General features: G+C 40.3%; 1 pseudogene; it reads left to right on the top strand.

Annotated features, from left to right (window-relative positions):
- The first annotated feature begins 5358 nt into the window (after positions 1-5358).
- Positions 5359-6238, top strand: LOC127186257 (40S ribosomal protein S2-like; annotated as a pseudogene).
- The last annotated feature ends 1552 nt before the right edge of the window (positions 6239-7790 follow it).

The following is a 7790-nucleotide window of genomic DNA, read 5'->3' as shown; positions in this document are numbered from 1 at the left end:
TAGATGCAATTGGACTAAATTTAGTGAAATCACTGTTTCTCTCACGTTTTAGTCATAAGGCAGCTTACTTTTAGTGAGAGAAGCTATCATGGGTGTGTTTTCAGTGTATTCAGTTTTTCATACCCGTGCTTAGATGTACTGTGCCTTAAAAAACTGTTTTATACATATTCTGACCAAGGAAGCAACTTCGTATTGTGAGCGATGCATTTGTTCCATTTTGTTAGAAACAGTATTTTTGCCTCAGTTGGGATGCCTTAGAATACACTATTTTTGTCTATCCAGGCAGTTGTACTGGACTTACTGAAATCACTTTTTCTCTCAGTTTTTAGTGGTCCAGGAGCATAATATTAGAGAGAGAAGCTTGCAGGCATGAGATTTGAGTGTATTCAGGTTTTCACAGAAATAGTAACTCTACCTCGAAAAACATGATTTACACTGTGTATATTCCAGAAATGCATTCATGAGTGGAAGTACTGTGCTTTCAAAAACTGTTTTTACAAGTTTTCTTACCAAAGAAGCAACCTCGAAATGTGAGCAATGCATTTCTTCAATTTCATTAGAAACGGGATTTTTGGCTTGGGGGGGGGGGGTGTGGGGATGCCTTAAACTACACTACTTTTGTCTATCCTCGCAGTTATATTGGCCTTAGTGAAATCACTGTTTCCTTCTCTTTTTAGTGGTTAGAGGGCTTAGTTTTAGTGAGAGAAGCTCACACCAGTGTGTTTTGAGTGTATTCTGTTTTTCACAGAAATAGCAACTTTCCCGTGAAATACGAGGCTTTCATTTTGTGTCTTTTGGAACCACACCCATGCATAGAAGTACTGTCAATGTGTAAAAATAATCAGTTTTTGAAGGCACATTACTTCTACGCATGGGTGTGTTTCTGGAAGGAACACACTGTAAGGCATGTTATTCAAGGCACAGTCACAACTTCTTTTAAAAACCTGAATATACTCAAAACACAAATGTTTGTGCTTCTCTCTTTAAATTTAAGGTCCCTGACCACTAAAAAGAGAGAGAAACAGTGATTTCAGTAAGTCCATTACAACTACATTGATAGGCAAAAGTAATGTTCGCTAAGGCATCACCCCTGAGGCAAAATCCGTTTCTAATGAAATTGAACAAGTGCGTTGCTCATGTTAGGAAGTTGCTATGTTGGTTAGAAAACCTGTAAAAACAGCCAAATTTTGAAAGCATAGCACTTCTACGCATAGGTGTGTTTCCTTAGGGAACACACTACAATGCATGTTTTTCAAGGCACAGACACAGTGTTTTGAAAAACATAATACAGTCAAAACACACCCATGTGTACTTTTCTGTCTAAAATTAAGCTTCTGGACCACTAAAAAGTGAGAGAAACCATGATTTCTCTAAGTCCAGTACAGCTGCGTGGATAGGCAAAAGTAGTGTACTCTAAGGCATCTACTATGGGGCAAAAATCCCATTTCTAATGAAACTGAGAAAATGCTTCACTCACCTTAGGAAGCTGCTTCTTTTGTGAGGGCATATGTAAAAACAGTCAGTTTTTGAAATCACAATACTTCTATGCATGGGTGTGTTTCCAGAAGAAAAACACTGTAATGCATATTTTTCAGGGCAAAGTCACTATTTCTGTGAAAAACTGAATATATACCCCTTCTAGCTTCTCTCACTAAAATTAAGCTCCTTGACCATTAAGCAGTTTAAAAAACAGTGAGTTCTCTAAGTACAGTACAACTGTGTGGATTGGCAAATGTAGTGTACTCTATGCATCCCCACTCAGGCAAAAATCCTGTTTCTAATAAATTGGACTAATTGTATCACTCCCATTAGTAAGTTGCCTCTTTGGTCTGAAAATGTGTAAAAACTCAGTTTGTGAAGGCAGAGTACTTCTATGCATGGGTGTGTTTTCCGGAAGAAATATACTGTAACACATGTTTTTCTTGAAAAACTGAATACACTCAAAACACACCCATCTGAGCTTCTCTCCCTGAAACTAAGCTCTATGGGCATGAAAAATGAGAGAAACAATAATTTCACTAAGTCCAGTACAACTGCAGGGAAAGGCAGGAGTATTTTACTCTAAGGCATCCCCACAGGGCCAAAAATCCTGGTTCTAATGAAATGGAGGAAACACATCACTTGCATTAGGAAGTTGAATCTTTGGTCAGAAAACTTGTAAAAACAGTCAGTTTTTCAAGGCATAGTATGTCTATACATGAGTGTGTTTCCACAAGGAACACACTATAAATTCAGGTTTTTCAAGGCAGTGTCACTATTTCTGTGAAAAAGTGAATACACTCAAAACATACCCATGTCATCTCTCTCACTAAACCTAAGCTTCCTGACCTATGAAAAGTGAGAGAAATGGTGATTTCACAAAGTCCAGTACAACTGCGTGGATAGGCAAAAGTAGTGTACACTAAGGTAGCCCAATTGAATGGAAAATCGCATTTCTAATAAAATTGGACAAATGCATCGCTCACATTAGGAAGTTACTTCTTTGGTCAGCAAAGTGTAAAAACAGTCAGCTTTTCAAGGCACAGTACCGCTACACATTGATGTGTTTCAGGAAGTAACACATTGTAACAAATGTATTTCAAGTCAAAGTCAGTATTACTGTGAATATCAGAATACACTCAAAACACAGACATGTGAACTTCTCTCCGTGAAACTCAGCTTGCTGACCACGAAAAAGTGAGAGAAACAGTTTTACACACATCGGAATGTATAAGATCAAAAACACAAGTGAAACCACATGCTGGCAAGGATGTGGGGAGAGAGGAACACTCCTTCATTGCTGTTGGGAATGCTAACTAGTACAGCCACTTTGGAAATCTATCTGGTGCTATCTCAGAAAAATGGGAATAGGGCTTCCTCAAGACCCAGCTATTCCACTCCTTGGAATATACCCAGAAGATGCTCCAGCATACAACAAGAACATTTGCTCAACCATGATCATAGCAGCCTTATTCATAATAGCCAGAACATGGAAATTGCCTAAGGGTCCATCAGTAGAAGAATGGATAAAGAAACTGAGGTATATTTATACTATGGAGTACTACTCAGCCATTAAAAACAAGGAATTCCCAAAGTTTGTGGACAAATGGATTGAACTAGAAATGATCATAATGAGTGAGTCAACCCAGAAGCAGAAAGAGTCAAATGGTATATACTCACTTATATCTGGACACTAGCCCAAGGGGCATGTCCCATGAAAGTCTTCACTTACCTGGAAAGTGGGACAGAGGGGATGACTTCCTATTGGGACTCTAGGCGAGAAAAGCATGGGAGAATGGATAACTAGAAGGATCCAGAGGATCCTAGAAACATACAATAAGTACATAATTATGGGCAGATCTGGGTCCAGAGATCCTGCTCAAACTATGGCACCAGCCAAGAACAATATGGGCAGTACATTTTGAAACCCTACCCAGATCTAGTCAATAGACAGGACATTCTCCACAGTTCCCATGAGAATGGGGGCTGATTTTCACATGAACTCTGGTGCCCCATATTTCACCAGGTCCCCTGGATGTGGAGGCCAGGCAGCACTCAGAAAAGGAGAGCAGGCTACAAAGAAGAGACTTGATGCCCTATGAGCAAATACAAGGGTGGAGGTCCCCCTCAGTCACAGTCATAAGGGAAAGGAGTAAGGGGAAAATTCAAAGGAGGGAGTAATTAGAAGATACAAGGTATGGGATAACAATTTAGATGTAATAAAAATAAATTAATTATACACACACACACAGTGATTACACTAAGCCCACTACAACTGCAGGGATAGTCAAAAGGAGTATTCTCTAAGGCATACCTCCTGAGGCGTAAATTCCATTTCAAATGAAATGGAACAAATGCATTGATCTCATTAGGCAGTTGCTTCTTTGGTCAGAAAATGTTAAAAACAGTCAGGTTTGAAGGCACAGTACTTCTATGCATGGGTGTGTTTTGTGAAGAAACACACTGTAATGCATGTTCTTCAAGGCAAAGTTAATATTTCTGTGAAAATCTGAAAACACTCAAAACAAACCCATGTGACCTTCTCTCACTAAAACTAAGATCTCTGATCATTAAAGGTAAGAGAAACTGATTTCACTAGTCTAGTACAACAGTGTGTATAGGGAAAAGTGGTGTACTCTAAGGCATTCCCTGAGGCAAAAATCTCGTTTCAAACAAAATTGAAAAAATGCATGGCTCACGTTAGGAAGTTGCTTCTTTGGTCACAAAACATGTAAAAAAAACAGTCAGATTTTTGAAGGCACAGTATTCTAGGTACGGGTGTAGTCCCAGAATAAACACACTGTAATGCATGTTTTTCAAGGCAAAGCCATTATTAGCATGAAAAACTGATTAAACTCAAAATATACATCCATATGAGCTTCTCTCGCCAAAACTAAGCTCCCTGAGCACTAAATGGTGAGAGAAACAGTGGTGTCACTAGTCCAGTACAATGACATGTATAGGCAAAGTAGAGTACTCTAAGGCATCCCACTTCAGGCAAGAATCCCATTTCTAATGAAATTAGACAAGTGCATTGCTCACATAGGAAGTTACTTCTTTGGTCAGAAAAGTGAAAAAACAGTCAGTTTTTGAAGGCACAGTACTTCTATGCATGGATGTGTTTCCAGAAGAAACACACTGTAATACGTTGTCCCAGGCAAAGTCACTCTTTCTGTGAAAAACTGAGTACACTCAAATCACACCCATGTCAGCTTCTCTCACTCAAACTAAGCTCCATGACCACTAAAAAGTGAGAGAAAGAGTGACTTCACTAATCCCAGTACAGCAGTAGTGCACTCTAAGTCATCCCCTCTGAGGCAAAAATCCTGTTTATAATGAAATGGAGCTAATGCATCACTCATGTTAGGAAGTTGCTTCCTCGGTCAGAAAATGTCTAAAAACAGTCTCTTTGAAGGCAAAGTACTTCTCCATATGGGTGTGTTTCTGGAAAATGACACACAGTAACAAAATTTTTTGAAGACAGAGTCAATACTTGTCTGAAAAAATGAATACACACAAAACATACGCATGTGAACTTCTCTCACTAAAACTAAACTCCCTGACCACTAAATAGTGAGAGAAACAGTGATTTCACTAAAGCCAGTACAACTACATGGATAGGCAAAAGAAGTGTACTCTAAGGCATCCCCTCTGAGGGAAAAAACATGTTTCTAATGAAATTGAACAAATGCATCACTCACATTAGGATCCTGCTTCTTTGGTCACGAAACATGTAAGGACAGTCAGTTTTTGAAGGCACAGTACTTCTACGCATGGGTGTGTTTCAAGAAGAAACACACTGTAATGTATGTTCTTCAAGAAAAGTTAACTATGTTTATAAAAAACGGAATACACGCTTCTTCCTCGGGAAAACACCAAATGGCGGATGACGCCGGTGCAGCGGGAGGGCCCGGAGGACCCGGGGGCCCAGGGTTAGGAGGGCAAGGCGGCTTCCGCGGAGGATTCAGCAGTGGTCTTAGGTGCCTCGGTCGTGGCCAAGGCCGTGGCTGTGGTAGAGACCACAGGGCTCGTGGAGGTAAAGCCGAAGACAAGGAGTGGATTCCCGTCACCAAGCTGGGCTGCCTGGTTAAGGATATGAAGATCAAGTCCTTGGAGATTTATCTGTTCTCCCTGCCCATTAAGGAATCTGAGATTATTGATTTTTTTCCTGGGCGCATCCCTAAAGGATGAGGTTCTCAAGATCATGCCAGTGCAGAAGCAGACACGGGCTGGCCAGCAGACCAGGTTCAAGGCTTTTGTCGCTATTGGGGACTACAATGGTCATGTTGGTCTTGGTGTTAAGTGTTCCAAGGAAGTAGTCACTGCTATCCGAGGGGCCATCATCTTGACCAAGCTTTCCATCGTCCCTGTGCGGAGAGGCTACTGGGGTAACAAGATTGGCAAGCCACACACTGTTCCATACAAGGTGACAGACCGCTGTGGCTCTGTTTTGGTGTGTCTCATTCCTGCTCCCAGAGGCACTGGCATTGTCTCAGCTCCTGTGCCCAAGAAGCTACTGATGATGGCCGGTATTGATGACTGCTACACATCAGCCAGGGGCTGTACTGCCACCCTCGGCAACTTTGCCAAGGCCACTTTTGATGCCATTTGCAAGACCTACAACTACCTGACACCTGATCTCTGAAAAGAAACTGTGTTCACCAAGTCTCTTTATCAGGAACTCACTGATCACCCTGTGAAAACCCACACCAGAGTGTCTGTTCAGAGGATCCAGGCTCCAGCTGTGGCTACCACATAAGGGTTTTTACAAGAAAAATAAAGTGAATTAATTCAGTTTTTTTTTTTAGTGGAATACACTCAGAGAAACTTGTGTGCACTTCTCTCACTAAAATTAAGCTCCCTGACCACTACAAGGTGAGAAAAACAATGATTTCACTAAGTCTATTACAACTGTGTGGATAGGCAAAAGTAGTGTACTCTAAGGCATCCAGGCTGAGGCAAAAATCCCGTTTCTAATGAAATGGAACAAATGCATCGTTCATGTTAGAAAGTTGCTTCTTTGGTAAGAAAACCTGTAAAAAACAGTCTGTGTTTTAAGGCACAGTACTTCGATGCATGGACGTGTTTCCAGAAGAAACACATTGTAATGCATGTTTTTGGGGCACAGTCACTATTTCTGTGAAAAACTGAATATACTCAAAACACACCCATATAAGCTTCTCTCATTAAGACTAAGCTCCTTGGCCACTAAAAGGTCAGAGAAACAATGACTTCACTAAGCCCAGTACAACTGCATGGATTGGCAAAATTAGTGTACTCTACATCATCCACCCTGAGGCAAAAATCCTGTTTCTAATGAAATGGAACAAATGCATCGCTCACTTTAGGAAGTTGATTCTTCGGTCAGAAAATGCTTAAAAACCATTTTTGAAGGCACAGTACTTATAAGCATGGATGTGTTTCCAGAAGAAACACACTGGAAAGCATGTTTTCCAAGGAAAGTCACTATTTCTGTGAAAAATAAATACACTCAAAACACACCCTGTGAGCTTCTATCACTAAAAATAAGCTCCCTGACCACTAAAAAGTGAGAGAAACAATAATTTCTAGAGGACCAGTAAAACTGCATGGATAGGAAAAAGTAATGTACTCTAAGACATCCCCCAAAGTGCAAAAATCCCGAATCTAACAAAATTGAACAATGCATCGCTCACATTAGGAATTTGATTCTTTGGTCAGAAAACCTGTAAAAATAGTCAGTTTTTGAAGGCACAGTTTCCCAATGCATGAGTGTATTTCCTGAACAAACACAGTGTAAAGCATGTTCTTCGAGGCAAATCACTACTTCCATGAGAAACTGAATACACTCAAATCTCAGCCATGCAAGCTCCTCTCTCTAGTACTAAGCTCTCTGGCCACAAAAAAGTGAAAGAAACAGTAATTTCACTAAGTCCATTGCAACTACATGGATAGGAAAAAGTAGTGTACTCTAAGGCACCCGCCTGAGGCAAAAATCTCATTTCTAATGAAATTGAACATAGGCTTTGCTCACTTTAGGAAGTTTCTTCTTTGGTCAGAAAACATATAAAAAACAGTCCGTTTTTGAGGCATAGTACTTATACACTTGGCTAGGTTTCTGGAAGAAACACATTGTAATGCATGTTTTTCAAGGCAAAGTCACTATTTCTGTGGAAAACTGAATACACTCAAAACATACCCATGTGAGATTTTCTCACTATAACTAAGCTCCATGATCACTAAAAACTGAGAGAAACAGTGATTACACTAAGCCAAGTACAACTGCATGGATAGGCAAAAGTGAAGGCTAAGGCATTGCTTATGTGGCGAAA

This window comes from Acomys russatus, unplaced genomic scaffold (genome assembly GCF_903995435.1).
Source record: "Acomys russatus unplaced genomic scaffold, mAcoRus1.1, whole genome shotgun sequence".
In the NCBI taxonomy this organism is placed as follows: Eukaryota; Metazoa; Chordata; class Mammalia; order Rodentia; family Muridae; genus Acomys; species Acomys russatus.
This window is presented reverse-complemented; position numbering and strand designations above follow the sequence as displayed.